This window comes from Paramormyrops kingsleyae, chromosome 4 (genome assembly GCF_048594095.1).
Source record: "Paramormyrops kingsleyae isolate MSU_618 chromosome 4, PKINGS_0.4, whole genome shotgun sequence".
Classification (NCBI taxonomy): Eukaryota; Metazoa; Chordata; class Actinopteri; order Osteoglossiformes; family Mormyridae; genus Paramormyrops; species Paramormyrops kingsleyae.
The window spans coordinates 45,773,135-45,786,980 of record NC_132800.1 but is presented as its reverse complement, the minus strand read 5'-3'; the positions used below and the strand labels follow the sequence as shown (position 1 = coordinate 45,786,980).

The 13,846-nt window shown below is 48.5% G+C and overlaps 33 non-coding genes across 33 annotated transcripts; all 33 read right to left on the bottom strand.

Annotated features, from left to right (window-relative positions):
* Positions 1 to 273: 273 nt before the first annotated feature.
* On the bottom strand, positions 274 to 392 carry LOC140589185 (5S ribosomal RNA). Its single transcript, XR_011990362.1, has one exon. It is a non-coding gene; the product is annotated as a 5S ribosomal RNA (ribosomal RNA).
* A 289-nt stretch (positions 393 to 681) lies between these two features.
* On the bottom strand, positions 682 to 800 carry LOC140589228 (5S ribosomal RNA). Its single transcript, XR_011990405.1, has one exon. It is a non-coding gene; the product is annotated as a 5S ribosomal RNA (ribosomal RNA).
* Positions 801 to 1,097: 297 nt separating this feature from the next.
* Positions 1,098 to 1,216, bottom strand: LOC140589184 (5S ribosomal RNA). Its single transcript, XR_011990361.1, has one exon. It is a non-coding gene; the product is annotated as a 5S ribosomal RNA (ribosomal RNA).
* Positions 1,217 to 1,513: 297 nt separating this feature from the next.
* LOC140589183 (5S ribosomal RNA) lies at positions 1,514 to 1,632 on the bottom strand. The gene has a single exon (XR_011990360.1). It is a non-coding gene; the product is annotated as a 5S ribosomal RNA (ribosomal RNA).
* Positions 1,633 to 1,921: 289 nt separating this feature from the next.
* Positions 1,922 to 2,040, bottom strand: LOC140589182 (5S ribosomal RNA). The gene has a single exon (XR_011990359.1). It is a non-coding gene; the product is annotated as a 5S ribosomal RNA (ribosomal RNA).
* Positions 2,041 to 2,337: 297 nt separating this feature from the next.
* LOC140589181 (5S ribosomal RNA) lies at positions 2,338 to 2,456 on the bottom strand. Its single transcript, XR_011990358.1, has one exon. It is a non-coding gene; the product is annotated as a 5S ribosomal RNA (ribosomal RNA).
* Positions 2,457 to 2,748: 292 nt separating this feature from the next.
* Positions 2,749 to 2,867, bottom strand: LOC140589180 (5S ribosomal RNA). The gene has a single exon (XR_011990357.1). It is a non-coding gene; the product is annotated as a 5S ribosomal RNA (ribosomal RNA).
* A 297-nt stretch (positions 2,868 to 3,164) lies between these two features.
* On the bottom strand, positions 3,165 to 3,283 carry LOC140589179 (5S ribosomal RNA). The gene has a single exon (XR_011990356.1). It is a non-coding gene; the product is annotated as a 5S ribosomal RNA (ribosomal RNA).
* A 297-nt stretch (positions 3,284 to 3,580) lies between these two features.
* LOC140589177 (5S ribosomal RNA) lies at positions 3,581 to 3,699 on the bottom strand. The gene has a single exon (XR_011990354.1). It is a non-coding gene; the product is annotated as a 5S ribosomal RNA (ribosomal RNA).
* A 297-nt stretch (positions 3,700 to 3,996) lies between these two features.
* LOC140589176 (5S ribosomal RNA) lies at positions 3,997 to 4,115 on the bottom strand. Its single transcript, XR_011990353.1, has one exon. It is a non-coding gene; the product is annotated as a 5S ribosomal RNA (ribosomal RNA).
* A 297-nt stretch (positions 4,116 to 4,412) lies between these two features.
* On the bottom strand, positions 4,413 to 4,531 carry LOC140589175 (5S ribosomal RNA). Its single transcript, XR_011990352.1, has one exon. It is a non-coding gene; the product is annotated as a 5S ribosomal RNA (ribosomal RNA).
* Positions 4,532 to 4,828: 297 nt separating this feature from the next.
* Positions 4,829 to 4,947, bottom strand: LOC140589174 (5S ribosomal RNA). The gene has a single exon (XR_011990351.1). It is a non-coding gene; the product is annotated as a 5S ribosomal RNA (ribosomal RNA).
* Positions 4,948 to 5,244: 297 nt separating this feature from the next.
* LOC140589173 (5S ribosomal RNA) lies at positions 5,245 to 5,363 on the bottom strand. Its single transcript, XR_011990350.1, has one exon. It is a non-coding gene; the product is annotated as a 5S ribosomal RNA (ribosomal RNA).
* Positions 5,364 to 5,660: 297 nt separating this feature from the next.
* On the bottom strand, positions 5,661 to 5,779 carry LOC140589172 (5S ribosomal RNA). The gene has a single exon (XR_011990349.1). It is a non-coding gene; the product is annotated as a 5S ribosomal RNA (ribosomal RNA).
* Positions 5,780 to 6,076: 297 nt separating this feature from the next.
* On the bottom strand, positions 6,077 to 6,195 carry LOC140589171 (5S ribosomal RNA). The gene has a single exon (XR_011990348.1). It is a non-coding gene; the product is annotated as a 5S ribosomal RNA (ribosomal RNA).
* A 297-nt stretch (positions 6,196 to 6,492) lies between these two features.
* On the bottom strand, positions 6,493 to 6,611 carry LOC140589364 (5S ribosomal RNA). The gene has a single exon (XR_011990543.1). It is a non-coding gene; the product is annotated as a 5S ribosomal RNA (ribosomal RNA).
* Positions 6,612 to 6,908: 297 nt separating this feature from the next.
* LOC140589170 (5S ribosomal RNA) lies at positions 6,909 to 7,027 on the bottom strand. The gene has a single exon (XR_011990347.1). It is a non-coding gene; the product is annotated as a 5S ribosomal RNA (ribosomal RNA).
* A 297-nt stretch (positions 7,028 to 7,324) lies between these two features.
* Positions 7,325 to 7,443, bottom strand: LOC140589169 (5S ribosomal RNA). The gene has a single exon (XR_011990346.1). It is a non-coding gene; the product is annotated as a 5S ribosomal RNA (ribosomal RNA).
* A 297-nt stretch (positions 7,444 to 7,740) lies between these two features.
* On the bottom strand, positions 7,741 to 7,859 carry LOC140589168 (5S ribosomal RNA). The gene has a single exon (XR_011990345.1). It is a non-coding gene; the product is annotated as a 5S ribosomal RNA (ribosomal RNA).
* A 297-nt stretch (positions 7,860 to 8,156) lies between these two features.
* Positions 8,157 to 8,275, bottom strand: LOC140589166 (5S ribosomal RNA). The gene has a single exon (XR_011990343.1). It is a non-coding gene; the product is annotated as a 5S ribosomal RNA (ribosomal RNA).
* A 297-nt stretch (positions 8,276 to 8,572) lies between these two features.
* On the bottom strand, positions 8,573 to 8,691 carry LOC140589165 (5S ribosomal RNA). Its single transcript, XR_011990342.1, has one exon. It is a non-coding gene; the product is annotated as a 5S ribosomal RNA (ribosomal RNA).
* Positions 8,692 to 8,988: 297 nt separating this feature from the next.
* LOC140589164 (5S ribosomal RNA) lies at positions 8,989 to 9,107 on the bottom strand. Its single transcript, XR_011990341.1, has one exon. It is a non-coding gene; the product is annotated as a 5S ribosomal RNA (ribosomal RNA).
* A 297-nt stretch (positions 9,108 to 9,404) lies between these two features.
* Positions 9,405 to 9,523, bottom strand: LOC140589163 (5S ribosomal RNA). The gene has a single exon (XR_011990340.1). It is a non-coding gene; the product is annotated as a 5S ribosomal RNA (ribosomal RNA).
* Positions 9,524 to 9,820: 297 nt separating this feature from the next.
* Positions 9,821 to 9,939, bottom strand: LOC140589162 (5S ribosomal RNA). The gene has a single exon (XR_011990339.1). It is a non-coding gene; the product is annotated as a 5S ribosomal RNA (ribosomal RNA).
* Positions 9,940 to 10,236: 297 nt separating this feature from the next.
* LOC140589160 (5S ribosomal RNA) lies at positions 10,237 to 10,355 on the bottom strand. Its single transcript, XR_011990337.1, has one exon. It is a non-coding gene; the product is annotated as a 5S ribosomal RNA (ribosomal RNA).
* Positions 10,356 to 10,652: 297 nt separating this feature from the next.
* LOC140589159 (5S ribosomal RNA) lies at positions 10,653 to 10,771 on the bottom strand. Its single transcript, XR_011990336.1, has one exon. It is a non-coding gene; the product is annotated as a 5S ribosomal RNA (ribosomal RNA).
* A 297-nt stretch (positions 10,772 to 11,068) lies between these two features.
* On the bottom strand, positions 11,069 to 11,187 carry LOC140589158 (5S ribosomal RNA). Its single transcript, XR_011990335.1, has one exon. It is a non-coding gene; the product is annotated as a 5S ribosomal RNA (ribosomal RNA).
* A 297-nt stretch (positions 11,188 to 11,484) lies between these two features.
* Positions 11,485 to 11,603, bottom strand: LOC140589157 (5S ribosomal RNA). Its single transcript, XR_011990334.1, has one exon. It is a non-coding gene; the product is annotated as a 5S ribosomal RNA (ribosomal RNA).
* A 297-nt stretch (positions 11,604 to 11,900) lies between these two features.
* LOC140589156 (5S ribosomal RNA) lies at positions 11,901 to 12,019 on the bottom strand. The gene has a single exon (XR_011990333.1). It is a non-coding gene; the product is annotated as a 5S ribosomal RNA (ribosomal RNA).
* A 297-nt stretch (positions 12,020 to 12,316) lies between these two features.
* LOC140589154 (5S ribosomal RNA) lies at positions 12,317 to 12,435 on the bottom strand. The gene has a single exon (XR_011990331.1). It is a non-coding gene; the product is annotated as a 5S ribosomal RNA (ribosomal RNA).
* A 297-nt stretch (positions 12,436 to 12,732) lies between these two features.
* On the bottom strand, positions 12,733 to 12,851 carry LOC140589153 (5S ribosomal RNA). Its single transcript, XR_011990330.1, has one exon. It is a non-coding gene; the product is annotated as a 5S ribosomal RNA (ribosomal RNA).
* Positions 12,852 to 13,148: 297 nt separating this feature from the next.
* Positions 13,149 to 13,267, bottom strand: LOC140589152 (5S ribosomal RNA). Its single transcript, XR_011990329.1, has one exon. It is a non-coding gene; the product is annotated as a 5S ribosomal RNA (ribosomal RNA).
* Positions 13,268 to 13,564: 297 nt separating this feature from the next.
* Positions 13,565 to 13,683, bottom strand: LOC140589151 (5S ribosomal RNA). The gene has a single exon (XR_011990328.1). It is a non-coding gene; the product is annotated as a 5S ribosomal RNA (ribosomal RNA).
* Between the last annotated feature and the right edge of the window lie 163 nt (positions 13,684 to 13,846).

Below are 13,846 nucleotides of genomic sequence, written 5' to 3'. Positions count from 1 at the left end.
TTTTGTTTTCAGTTGAGGGTTTATTGAGAGTCGCACCGAGAGAAGAGCAGACGTCGATGCGGCATTGATGTCAAGATGTCTTTGAGAAAGTCGTTATTAAAATGAGGAAGAAATCGGTGAGTTGTATACGATCGCTACGAGTACTTTCTGCAAAAGTGGGCGGGGACTGCCGTCTTTGTACAAATAAAGGTAATTTGTGAAATGAAAGGGTAGTGACATCTTTACATTCGTGGCAAGACGCAGGGCCCTCTGGATAAGGTGAAACTAAGAAAAAGCTTACGGCACTCGGTATTCCCAGGCAGTCTCCCAACCAAGTACTAACCAAGCCCGGCCCCGCTTAGCTTCCGAGATCAGACGAGATCGGGCGCAGTCGGAACGGTATGGCCGTAAGCAAGGGAAGCGGCCAGAATCAGCACTTTTGTTTTCAGTTGAGGGTTTATTGAGAGTCGCACCGAGAGAAGAGCAGACGTCGATGCGGCATTGATGTCTTTGAGAAAGTCGTTATTAAAATGAGGAAGAAATCGGTGAGTTGTATACGATCGCTACGAGTACTTTCTGCAAAAGTGGGCGGGGACTGCCGTCTTTGTACAAATAAAGGTAATTTGTGAAATGAAAGGGTAGTGACATCTTTACATTCGTGGCAAGACGCAGGGCCCTCTGGATAAGGTGAAACTAAGAAAAAGCTTACGGCACTCGGTATTCCCAGGCAGTCTCCCAACCAAGTACTAACCAAGCCCGGCCCCGCTTAGCTTCCGAGATCAGACGAGATCGGGCGCAGCCGGAACGGTATGGCCGTAAGCGAGGGAAGCGGCCAGAATCAGCACTTTTGTTTTCAGTTGAGGGTTTATTGAGAGTCGCACCGAGAGAAGAGCAGACGTCGATGCGGCATTGATGTCAAGATGTCTTTGAGAAAGTCGTTATTAAAATGAGGAAGAAATCGGTGAGTTGTATACGATCGCTACGAGTACTTTCTGCAAAAGTGGGCGAGGACTGCCGTCTTTGTACAAATAAAGGTAATTTGTGAAATGAAAGGGTAGTGACATCTTTACATTCGTGGCAAGACGCAGGGCCCTCTGGATAAGGTGAAACTAAGAAAAAGCTTACGGCACTCGGTATTCCCAGGCAGTCTCCCAACCAAGTACTAACCAAGCCCGGCCCCGCTTAGCTTCCGAGATCAGACGAGATCGGGCGCAGTCGGAACGGTATGGCCGTAAGCAAGGGAAGCGGCCAGAATCAGCACTTTTGTTTTCAGTTGAGGGTTTATTGAGAGTCGCACCGAGAGAAGAGCAGACGTCGATGCGGCATTGATGTCAAGATGTCTTTGAGAAAGTCGTTATTAAAATGAGGAAGAAATCGGTGAGTTGTATACGATCGCTACGAGTACTTTCTGCAAAAGTGGGCGGGGACTGCCGTCTTTGTACAAATAAAGGTAATTTGTGAAATGAAAGGGTAGTGACATCTTTACATTCGTGGCAAGACGCAGGGCCCTCTGGATAAGGTGAAACTAAGAAAAAGCTTACGGCACTCGGTATTCCCAGGCAGTCTCCCAACCAAGTACTAACCAAGCCCGGCCCCGCTTAGCTTCCGAGATCAGACGAGATCGGGCGCAGTCGGAACGGTATGGCCGTAAGCAAGGGAAGCGGCCAGAATCAGCACTTTTGTTTTCAGTTGAGGGTTTATTGAGAGTCGCACCGAGAGAAGAGCAGACGTCGATGCGGCATTGATGTCTTTGAGAAAGTCGTTATTAAAATGAGGAAGAAATCGGTGAGTTGTATACGATCGCTACGAGTACTTTCTGCAAAAGTGGGCGGGGACTGCCGTCTTTGTACAAATAAAGGTAATTTGTGAAATGAAAGGGTAGTGACATCTTTACATTCGTGGCAAGACGCAGGGCCCTCTGGATAAGGTGAAACTAAGAAAAAGCTTACGGCACTCGGTATTCCCAGGCAGTCTCCCAACCAAGTACTAACCAAGCCCGGCCCCGCTTAGCTTCCGAGATCAGACGAGATCGGGCGCAGTCGGAACGGTATGGCCGTAAGCAAGGGAAGCGGCCAGAATCAGCACTTTTGTTTTCAGTTGAGGGTTTATTGAGAGTCGCACCGAGAGAAGAGCAGACGTCGATGCGGCATTGATGTCAAGATGTCTTTGAGAAAGTCGTTATTAAAATGAGGAAGAAATCGGTGAGTTGTATACGATCGCTACGAGTACTTTCTGCAAAAGTGGGCGGGGACTGCCGTCTTTGTACAAATAAAGGTAATTTGTGAAATGAAAGGGTAGTGACATCTTTACATTCGTGGCAAGACGCAGGGCCCTCTGGATAAGGTGAAACTAAGAAAAAGCTTACGGCACTCGGTATTCCCAGGCAGTCTCCCAACCAAGTACTAACCAAGCCCGGCCCCGCTTAGCTTCCGAGATCAGACGAGATCGGGCGCAGTCGGAACGGTATGGCCGTAAGCAAGGGAAGCGGCCAGAATCAGCACTTTTGTTTTCAGTTGAGGGTTTATTGAGAGTCGCACCGAGAGAAGAGCAGACGTCGATGCGGCATTGATGTCAAGTTTGAGAAAGTCGTTATTAAAATGAGGAAGAAATCGGTGAGTTGTATACGATCGCTACGAGTACTTTCTGCAAAAGTGGGCGGGGACTGCCGTCTTTGTACAAATAAAGGTAATTTGTGAAATGAAAGGGTAGTGACATCTTTACATTCGTGGCAAGACGCAGGGCCCTCTGGATAAGGTGAAACTAAGAAAAAGCTTACGGCACTCGGTATTCCCAGGCAGTCTCCCAACCAAGTACTAACCAAGCCCGGCCCCGCTTAGCTTCCGAGATCAGACGAGATCGGGCGCAGTCGGAACGGTATGGCCGTAAGCAAGGGAAGCGGCCAGAATCAGCACTTTTGTTTTCAGTTGAGGGTTTATTGAGAGTCGCACCGAGAGAAGAGCAGACGTCGATGCGGCATTGATGTCAAGATGTCTTTGAGAAAGTCGTTATTAAAATGAGGAAGAAATCGGTGAGTTGTATACGATCGCTACGAGTACTTTCTGCAAAAGTGGGCGGGGACTGCCGTCTTTGTACAAATAAAGGTAATTTGTGAAATGAAAGGGTAGTGACATCTTTACATTCGTGGCAAGACGCAGGGCCCTCTGGATAAGGTGAAACTAAGAAAAAGCTTACGGCACTCGGTATTCCCAGGCAGTCTCCCAACCAAGTACTAACCAAGCCCGGCCCCGCTTAGCTTCCGAGATCAGACGAGATCGGGCGCAGTCGGAACGGTATGGCCGTAAGCAAGGGAAGCGGCCAGAATCAGCACTTTTGTTTTCAGTTGAGGGTTTATTGAGCGTCGCACCGAGAGAAGAGCAGACGTCGATGCGGCATTGATGTCAAGATGTCTTTGAGAAAGTCGTTATTAAAATGAGGAAGAAATCGGTGAGTTGTATACGATCGCTACGAGTACTTTCTGCAAAAGTGGGCGGGGACTGCCGTCTTTGTACAAATAAAGGTAATTTGTGAAATGAAAGGGTAGTGACATCTTTACATTCGTGGCAAGACGCAGGGCCCTCTGGATAAGGTGAAACTAAGAAAAAGCTTACGGCACTCGGTATTCCCAGGCAGTCTCCCAACCAAGTACTAACCAAGCCCGGCCCCGCTTAGCTTCCGAGATCAGACGAGATCGGGCGCAGTCGGAACGGTATGGCCGTAAGCAAGGGAAGCGGCCAGAATCAGCACTTTTGTTTTCAGTTGAGGGTTTATTGAGAGTCGCACCGAGAGAAGAGCAGACGTCGATGCGGCATTGATGTCAAGATGTCTTTGAGAAAGTCGTTATTAAAATGAGGAAGAAATCGGTGAGTTGTATACGATCGCTACGAGTACTTTCTGCAAAAGTGGGCGGGGACTGCCGTCTTTGTACAAATAAAGGTAATTTGTGAAATGAAAGGGTAGTGACATCTTTACATTCGTGGCAAGACGCAGGGCCCTCTGGATAAGGTGAAACTAAGAAAAAGCTTACGGCACTCGGTATTCCCAGGCAGTCTCCCAACCAAGTACTAACCAAGCCCGGCCCCGCTTAGCTTCCGAGATCAGACGAGATCGGGCGCAGTCGGAACGGTATGGCCGTAAGCAAGGGAAGCGGCCAGAATCAGCACTTTTGTTTTCAGTTGAGGGTTTATTGAGAGTCGCACCGAGAGAAGAGCAGACGTCGATGCGGCATTGATGTCAAGATGTCTTTGAGAAAGTCGTTATTAAAATGAGGAAGAAATCGGTGAGTTGTATACGATCGCTACGAGTACTTTCTGCAAAAGTGGGCGGGGACTGCCGTCTTTGTACAAATAAAGGTAATTTGTGAAATGAAAGGGTAGTGACATCTTTACATTCGTGGCAAGACGCAGGGCCCTCTGGATAAGGTGAAACTAAGAAAAAGCTTACGGCACTCGGTATTCCCAGGCAGTCTCCCAACCAAGTACTAACCAAGCCCGGCCCCGCTTAGCTTCCGAGATCAGACGAGATCGGGCGCAGTCGGAACGGTATGGCCGTAAGCAAGGGAAGCGGCCAGAATCAGCACTTTTGTTTTCAGTTGAGGGTTTATTGAGAGTCGCACCGAGAGAAGAGCAGACGTCGATGCGGCATTGATGTCAAGATGTCTTTGAGAAAGTCGTTATTAAAATGAGGAAGAAATCGGTGAGTTGTATACGATCGCTACGAGTACTTTCTGCAAAAGTGGGCGGGGACTGCCGTCTTTGTACAAATAAAGGTAATTTGTGAAATGAAAGGGTAGTGACATCTTTACATTCGTGGCAAGACGCAGGGCCCTCTGGATAAGGTGAAACTAAGAAAAAGCTTACGGCACTCGGTATTCCCAGGCAGTCTCCCAACCAAGTACTAACCAAGCCCGGCCCCGCTTAGCTTCCGAGATCAGACGAGATCGGGCGCAGTCGGAACGGTATGGCCGTAAGCAAGGGAAGCGGCCAGAATCAGCACTTTTGTTTTCAGTTGAGGGTTTATTGAGAGTCGCACCGAGAGAAGAGCAGACGTCGATGCGGCATTGATGTCAAGATGTCTTTGAGAAAGTCGTTATTAAAATGAGGAAGAAATCGGTGAGTTGTATACGATCGCTACGAGTACTTTCTGCAAAAGTGGGCGGGGACTGCCGTCTTTGTACAAATAAAGGTAATTTGTGAAATGAAAGGGTAGTGACATCTTTACATTCGTGGCAAGACGCAGGGCCCTCTGGATAAGGTGAAACTAAGAAAAAGCTTACGGCACTCGGTATTCCCAGGCAGTCTCCCAACCAAGTACTAACCAAGCCCGGCCCCGCTTAGCTTCCGAGATCAGACGAGATCGGGCGCAGTCGGAACGGTATGGCCGTAAGCAAGGGAAGCGGCCAGAATCAGCACTTTTGTTTTCAGTTGAGGGTTTATTGAGAGTCGCACCGAGAGAAGAGCAGACGTCGATGCGGCATTGATGTCAAGATGTCTTTGAGAAAGTCGTTATTAAAATGAGGAAGAAATCGGTGAGTTGTATACGATCGCTACGAGTACTTTCTGCAAAAGTGGGCGGGGACTGCCGTCTTTGTACAAATAAAGGTAATTTGTGAAATGAAAGGGTAGTGACATCTTTACATTCGTGGCAAGACGCAGGGCCCTCTGGATAAGGTGAAACTAAGAAAAAGCTTACGGCACTCGGTATTCCCAGGCAGTCTCCCAACCAAGTACTAACCAAGCCCGGCCCCGCTTAGCTTCCGAGATCAGACGAGATCGGGCGCAGTCGGAACGGTATGGCCGTAAGCAAGGGAAGCGGCCAGAATCAGCACTTTTGTTTTCAGTTGAGGGTTTATTGAGAGTCGCACCGAGAGAAGAGCAGACGTCGATGCGGCATTGATGTCAAGATGTCTTTGAGAAAGTCGTTATTAAAATGAGGACGAAATCGGTGAGTTGTATACGATCGCTACGAGTACTTTCTGCAAAAGTGGGCGGGGACTGCCGTCTTTGTACAAATAAAGGTAATTTGTGAAATGAAAGGGTAGTGACATCTTTACATTCGTGGCAAGACGCAGGGCCCTCTGGATAAGGTGAAACTAAGAAAAAGCTTACGGCACTCGGTATTCCCAGGCAGTCTCCCAACCAAGTACTAACCAAGCCCGGCCCCGCTTAGCTTCCGAGATCAGACGAGATCGGGCGCAGTCGGAACGGTATGGCCGTAAGCAAGGGAAGCGGCCAGAATCAGCACTTTTGTTTTCAGTTGAGGGTTTATTGAGAGTCGCACCGAGAGAAGAGCAGACGTCGATGCGGCATTGATGTCAAGATGTCTTTGAGAAAGTCGTTATTAAAATGAGGAAGAAATCGGTGAGTTGTATACGATCGCTACGAGTACTTTCTGCAAAAGTGGGCGGGGACTGCCGTCTTTGTACAAATAAAGGTAATTTGTGAAATGAAAGGGTAGTGACATCTTTACATTCGTGGCAAGACGCAGGGCCCTCTGGATAAGGTGAAACTAAGAAAAAGCTTACGGCACTCGGTATTCCCAGGCAGTCTCCCAACCAAGTACTAACCAAGCCCGGCCCCGCTTAGCTTCCGAGATCAGACGAGATCGGGCGTAGTCGGAACGGTATGGCCGTAAGCAAGGGAAGCGGCCAGAATCAGCACTTTTGTTTTCAGTTGAGGGTTTATTGAGAGTCGCACCGAGAGAAGAGCAGACGTCGATGCGGCATTGATGTCAAGATGTCTTTGAGAAAGTCGTTATTAAAATGAGGAAGAAATCGGTGAGTTGTATACGATCGCTACGAGTACTTTCTGCAAAAGTGGGCGGGGACTGCCGTCTTTGTACAAATAAAGGTAATTTGTGAAATGAAAGGGTAGTGACATCTTTACATTCGTGGCAAGACGCAGGGCCCTCTGGATAAGGTGAAACTAAGAAAAAGCTTACGGCACTCGGTATTCCCAGGCAGTCTCCCAACCAAGTACTAACCAAGCCCGGCCCCGCTTAGCTTCCGAGATCAGACGAGATCGGGCGCAGTCGGAACGGTATGGCCGTAAGCAAGGGAAGCGGCCAGAATCAGCACTTTTGTTTTCAGTTGAGGGTTTATTGAGAGTCGCACCGAGAGAAGAGCAGACGTCGATGCGGCATTGATGTCAAGATGTCTTTGAGAAAGTCGTTATTAAAATGAGGAAGAAATCGGTGAGTTGTATACGATCGCTACGAGTACTTTCTGCAAAAGTGGGCGGGGACTGCCGTCTTTGTACAAATAAAGGTAATTTGTGAAATGAAAGGGTAGTGACATCTTTACATTCGTGGCAAGACGCAGGGCCCTCTGGATAAGGTGAAACTAAGAAAAAGCTTACGGCACTCGGTATTCCCAGGCAGTCTCCCAACCAAGTACTAACCAAGCCCGGCCCCGCTTAGCTTCCGAGATCAGACGAGATCGGGCGCAGTCGGAACGGTATGGCCGTAAGCAAGGGAAGCGGCCAGAATCAGCACTTTTGTTTTCAGTTGAGGGTTTATTGAGAGTCGCACCGAGAGAAGAGCAGACGTCGATGCGGCATTGATGTCAAGATGTCTTTGAGAAAGTCGTTATTAAAATGAGGAAGAAATCGGTGAGTTGTATACGATCGCTACGAGTACTTTCTGCAAAAGTGGGCGGGGACTGCCGTCTTTGTACAAATAAAGGTAATTTGTGAAATGAAAGGGTAGTGACATCTTTACATTCGTGGCAAGACGCAGGGCCCTCTGGATAAGGTGAAACTAAGAAAAAGCTTACGGCACTCGGTATTCCCAGGCAGTCTCCCAACCAAGTACTAACCAAGCCCGGCCCCGCTTAGCTTCCGAGATCAGACGAGATCGGGCGCAGTCGGAACGGTATGGCCGTAAGCAAGGGAAGCGGCCAGAATCAGCACTTTTGTTTTCAGTTGAGGGTTTATTGAGAGTCGCACCGAGAGAAGAGCAGACGTCGATGCGGCATTGATGTCAAGATGTCTTTGAGAAAGTCGTTATTAAAATGAGGAAGAAATCGGTGAGTTGTATACGATCGCTACGAGTACTTTCTGCAAAAGTGGGCGGGGACTGCCGTCTTTGTACAAATAAAGGTAATTTGTGAAATGAAAGGGTAGTGACATCTTTACATTCGTGGCAAGACGCAGGGCCCTCTGGATAAGGTGAAACTAAGAAAAAGCTTACGGCACTCGGTATTCCCAGGCAGTCTCCCAACCAAGTACTAACCAAGCCCGGCCCCGCTTAGCTTCCGAGATCAGACGAGATCGGGCGCAGTCGGAACGGTATGGCCGTAAGCAAGGGAAGCGGCCAGAATCAGCACTTTTGTTTTCAGTTGAGGGTTTATTGAGAGTCGCACCGAGAGAAGAGCAGACGTCGATGCGGCATTGATGTCAAGATGTCTTTGAGAAAGTCGTTATTAAAATGAGGACGAAATCGGTGAGTTGTATACGATTGCTACGAGTACTTTCTGCAAAAGTGGGCGGGGACTGCCGTCTTTGTACAAATAAAGGTAATTTGTGAAATGAAAGGGTAGTGACATCTTTACATTCGTGGCAAGACGCAGGGCCCTCTGGATAAGGTGAAACTAAGAAAAAGCTTACGGCACTCGGTATTCCCAGGCAGTCTCCCAACCAAGTACTAACCAAGCCCGGCCCCGCTTAGCTTCCGAGATCAGACGAGATCGGGCGCAGTCGGAACGGTATGGCCGTAAGCAAGGGAAGCGGCCAGAATCAGCACTTTTGTTTTCAGTTGAGGGTTTATTGAGAGTCGCACCGAGAGAAGAGCAGACGTCGATGCGGCATTGATGTCAAGATGTCTTTGAGAAAGTCGTTATTAAAATGAGGAAGAAATCGGTGAGTTGTATACGATTGCTACGAGTACTTTCTGCAAAAGTGGGCGGGGACTGCCGTCTTTGTACAAATAAAGGTAATTTGTGAAATGAAAGGGTAGTGACATCTTTACATTCGTGGCAAGACGCAGGGCCCTCTGGATAAGGTGAAACTAAGAAAAAGCTTACGGCACTCGGTATTCCCAGGCAGTCTCCCAACCAAGTACTAACCAAGCCCGGCCCCGCTTAGCTTCCGAGATCAGACGAGATCGGGCGCAGTCGGAACGGTATGGCCGTAAGCAAGGGAAGCGGCCAGAATCAGCACTTTTGTTTTCAGTTGAGGGTTTATTGAGAGTCGCACCGAGAGAAGAGCAGACGTCGATGCGGCATTGATGTCAAGATGTCTTTGAGAAAGTCGTTATTAAAATGAGGAAGAAATCGGTGAGTTGTATACGATTGCTACGAGTACTTTCTGCAAAAGTGGGCGGGGACTGCCGTCTTTGTACAAATAAAGGTAATTTGTGAAATGAAAGGGTAGTGACATCTTTACATTCGTGGCAAGACGCAGGGCCCTCTGGATAAGGTGAAACTAAGAAAAAGCTTACGGCACTCGGTATTCCCAGGCAGTCTCCCAACCAAGTACTAACCAAGCCCGGCCCCGCTTAGCTTCCGAGATCAGACGAGATCGGGCGCAGTCGGAACGGTATGGCCGTAAGCAAGGGAAGCGGCCAGAATCAGCACTTTTGTTTTCAGTTGAGGGTTTATTGAGAGTCGCACCGAGAGAAGAGCAGACGTCGATGCGGCATTGATGTCAAGATGTCTTTGAGAAAGTCGTTATTAAAATGAGGAAGAAATCGGTGAGTTGTATACGATTGCTACGAGTACTTTCTGCAAAAGTGGGCGGGGACTGCCGTCTTTGTACAAATAAAGGTAATTTGTGAAATGAAAGGGTAGTGACATCTTTACATTCGTGGCAAGACGCAGGGCCCTCTGGATAAGGTGAAACTAAGAAAAAGCTTACGGCACTCGGTATTCCCAGGCAGTCTCCCAACCAAGTACTAACCAAGCCCGGCCCCGCTTAGCTTCCGAGATCAGACGAGATCGGGCGCAGTCGGAACGGTATGGCCGTAAGCAAGGGAAGCGGCCAGAATCAGCACTTTTGTTTTCAGTTGAGGGTTTATTGAGAGTCGCACCGAGAGAAGAGCAGACGTCGATGCGGCATTGATGTCAAGATGTCTTTGAGAAAGTCGTTATTAAAATGAGGAAGAAATCGGTGAGTTGTATACGATTGCTACGAGTACTTTCTGCAAAAGTGGGCGGGGACTGCCGTCTTTGTACAAATAAAGGTAATTTGTGAAATGAAAGGGTAGTGACATCTTTACATTCGTGGCAAGACGCAGGGCCCTCTGGATAAGGTGAAACTAAGAAAAAGCTTACGGCACTCGGTATTCCCAGGCAGTCTCCCAACCAAGTACTAACCAAGCCCGGCCCCGCTTAGCTTCCGAGATCAGACGAGATCGGGCGCAGTCGGAACGGTATGGCCGTAAGCAAGGGAAGCGGCCAGAATCAGCACTTTTGTTTTCAGTTGAGGGTTTATTGAGAGTCGCACCGAGAGAAGAGCAGACGTCGATGCGGCATTGATGTCAAGATGTCTTTGAGAAAGTCGTTATTAAAATGAGGAAGAAATCGGTGAGTTGTATACGATTGCTACGAGTACTTTCTGCAAAAGTGGGCGGGGACTGCCGTCTTTGTACAAATAAAGGTAATTTGTGAAATGAAAGGGTAGTGACATCTTTACATTCGTGGCAAGACGCAGGGCCCTCTGGATAAGGTGAAACTAAGAAAAAGCTTACGGCACTCGGTATTCCCAGGCAGTCTCCCAACCAAGTACTAACCAAGCCCGGCCCCGCTTAGCTTCCGAGATCAGACGAGATCGGGCGCAGTCGGAACGGTATGGCCGTAAGCAAGGGAAGCGGCCAGAATCAGCACTTTTGTTTTCAGTTGAGGGTTTATTGAGAGTCGCACCGAGAGAAGAGCAGACGTCGATGCGGCACTGATGTCAAGATGTCTTTGAGAAAGTCGTTATTAAAATGAGGAAGAAATCGGTGAGTTGTATACGATTGCTACGAGTACTTTCTGCAAAAGTGGGCGGGGACTGCCGTCTTTGTACAAATAAAGGTAATTTGTGAAATGAAAGGGTAGTGACATCTTTACATTCGTGGCAAGACGCAGGGCCCTCTGGATAAGGTGAAACTAAGAAAAAGCTTACGGCACTCGGTATTCCCAGGCAGTCTCCCAACCAAGTACTAACCAAGCCCGGCCCCGCTTAGCTTCCGAGATCAGACGAGATCGGGCGCAGTCGGAACGGTATGGCCGTAAGCAAGGGAAGCGGCCAGAATCAGCACTTTTGTTTTCAGTTGAGGGTTTATTGAGAGTCGCACCGAGAGAAGAGCAGACGTCGATGCGGCACTGATGTCAAGATGTCTTTGAGAAAGTCGTTATTAAAATGAGGAAGAAATCGGTGAGTTGTATACGATTGCTACGAGTACTTTCTGCAAAAGTGGGCGGGGACTGCCGTCTTTGTACAAATAAAGGTAATTTGTGAAATGAAAGGGTAGTGACATCTTTACATTCGTGGCAAGACGCAGGGCCCTCTGGATAAGGTGAAACTAAGAAAAAGCTTACGGCACTCGGTATTCCCAGGCAGTCTCCCAACCAAGTACTAACCAAGCCCGGCCCCGCTTAGCTTCCGAGATCAGACGAGATCGGGCGCAGTCGGAACGGTATGGCCGTAAGCAAGGGAAGCGGCCAGAATCAGCACTTTTGTTTTCAGTTGAGGGTTTATTGAGAGTCGCACCGAGAGAAGAGCAGACGTCGATGCGGCACTGATGTCAAGATGTCTTTGAGAAAGTCGTTATTAAAATGAGGAAGAAATCGGTGAGTTGTATACGATTGCTACGAGTACTTTCTGCAAAAGTGGGCGGGGACTGCCGTCTTTGTACAAATAAAGGTAATTTGTGAAATGAAAGGGTAGTGACATCTTTACATTCGTGGCAAGACGCAGGGCCCTCTGGATAAGGTGAAACTAAGAAAAAGCTTACGGCACTCGGTATTCCCAGGCAGTCTCCCAACCAAGTACTAACCAAGCCCGGCCCCGCTTAGCTTCCGAGATCAGACGAGATCGGGCGCAGTCGGAACGGTATGGCCGTAAGCAAGGGAAGCGGCCAGAATCAGCACTTTTGTTTTCAGTTGAGGGTTTATTGAGAGTCGCACCGAGAGAAGAGCAGACGTCGATGCGGCACTGATGTCAAGATGTCTTTGAGAAAGTCGTTATTAAAATGAGGAAGAAATCGGTGAGTTGTATACGATTGCTACGAGTACTTTCTGCAAAAGTGGGCGGGGACTGCCGTCTTTGTACAAATAAAGGTAATTTGTGAAATGAAAGGGTAGTGACATCTTTACATTCGTGGCAAGACGCAGGGCCCTCTGGATAAGGTGAAACTAAGAAAAAGCTTACGGCACTCGGTATTCCCAGGCAGTCTCCCAACCAAGTACTAACCAAGCCCGGCCCCGCTTAGCTTCCGAGATCAGACGAGATCGGGCGCAGTCGGAACGGTATGGCCGTAAGCAAGGGAAGCGGCCAGAATCAGCACTTTTGTTTTCAGTTGAGGGTTTATTGAGAGTCGCACCGAGAGAAGAGCAGACGTCGATGCGGCACTGATGTCAAGATGTCTTTGAGAAAGTCGTTATTAAAATGAGGAAGAAATCGGTGAGTTGTATACGATTGCTACGAGTACTTTCTGCAAAAGTGGGCGGGGACTGCCGTCTTTGTACAAATAAAGGTAATTTGTGAAATGAAAGGGTAGTGACATCTTTACATTCGTGGCAAGACGCAGGGCCCTCTGGATAAGGTGAAACTAAGAAAAAGCTTACGGCACTCGGTATTCCCAGGCAGTCTCCCAACCAAGTACTAACCAAGCCCGGCCCCGCTTAGCTTCCGAGATCAGACGAGATCGGGCGCAGTCGGAACGGTATGGCCGTAAGCAAGGGAAGCGGCCAGAATCAGCACTTTTGTTTTCAGTTGAGGGTTTATTGAGAGTCGCACCGAGAGAAGAGCAGACGTCGATGCGGCACTGATGTCAAGATGTCTTTGAGAAAGTCGTTATTAAAATGAGGAAGAAATCGGTGAGTTGTATACGATTGCTACGAGTACTTTCTGCAAAAGTGGGCGGGGACTGCCGTCTTTGTACAAATAAAGGTAATTTGTGAAATGAAAGGGTAGTGACATCTTTACATTCGTGGCAAGACGCAGGGCCCTCTGGATAAGGTGAAACTAAGAAAAAGCTTACGGCACTCGGTATTCCCAGGCAGTCTCCCAACCAAGTACTAACCAAGCCCGGCCCCGCTTAGCTTCCGAGATCAGACGAGATCGGGCGCAGTCGGAACGGTATGGCCGTAAGCAAGGGAAGCGGCCAGAATCAGCACTTTTGTTTTCAGTTGAGGGTTTATTGAGAGTCGCACCGAGAGAAGAGCAGACGTCGATGCGGCACTGATGTCAAGATGTCTTTGAGAAAGTCGTTATTAAAATGAGGAAGAAATCGGTGAGTTGTATACGATTGCTACGAGTACTTTCTGCAAAAGTGGGCGGGGACTGCCGTCTTTGTACAAATAAAGGTAATTTGTGAAATGAAAGGGTAGTGACATCTTTACATTCGTGGCAAGACGCAGGGCCCTCTGGATAAGGTGAAACTAAGAAAAAGCTTACGGCACTCGGTATTCCCAGGCAGTCTCCCAACCAAGTACTAACCAAGCCCGGCCCCGCTTAGCTTCCGAGATCAGACGAGATCGGGCGCAGTCGGAACGGTATGGCCGTAAGCAAGGGAAGCGGCCAGAATCAGCACTTTTGTTTTCAGTTGAGGGTTTATTGAGAGTCGCACCGAGAGAAGAGCAGACGTCGATGCGGCACTGATGTCAAGATGTCTTTGAGAAAGTCGTTATTAAAATGAGGAAGAAATCGGTGAGTTGTATACGATTGCTACG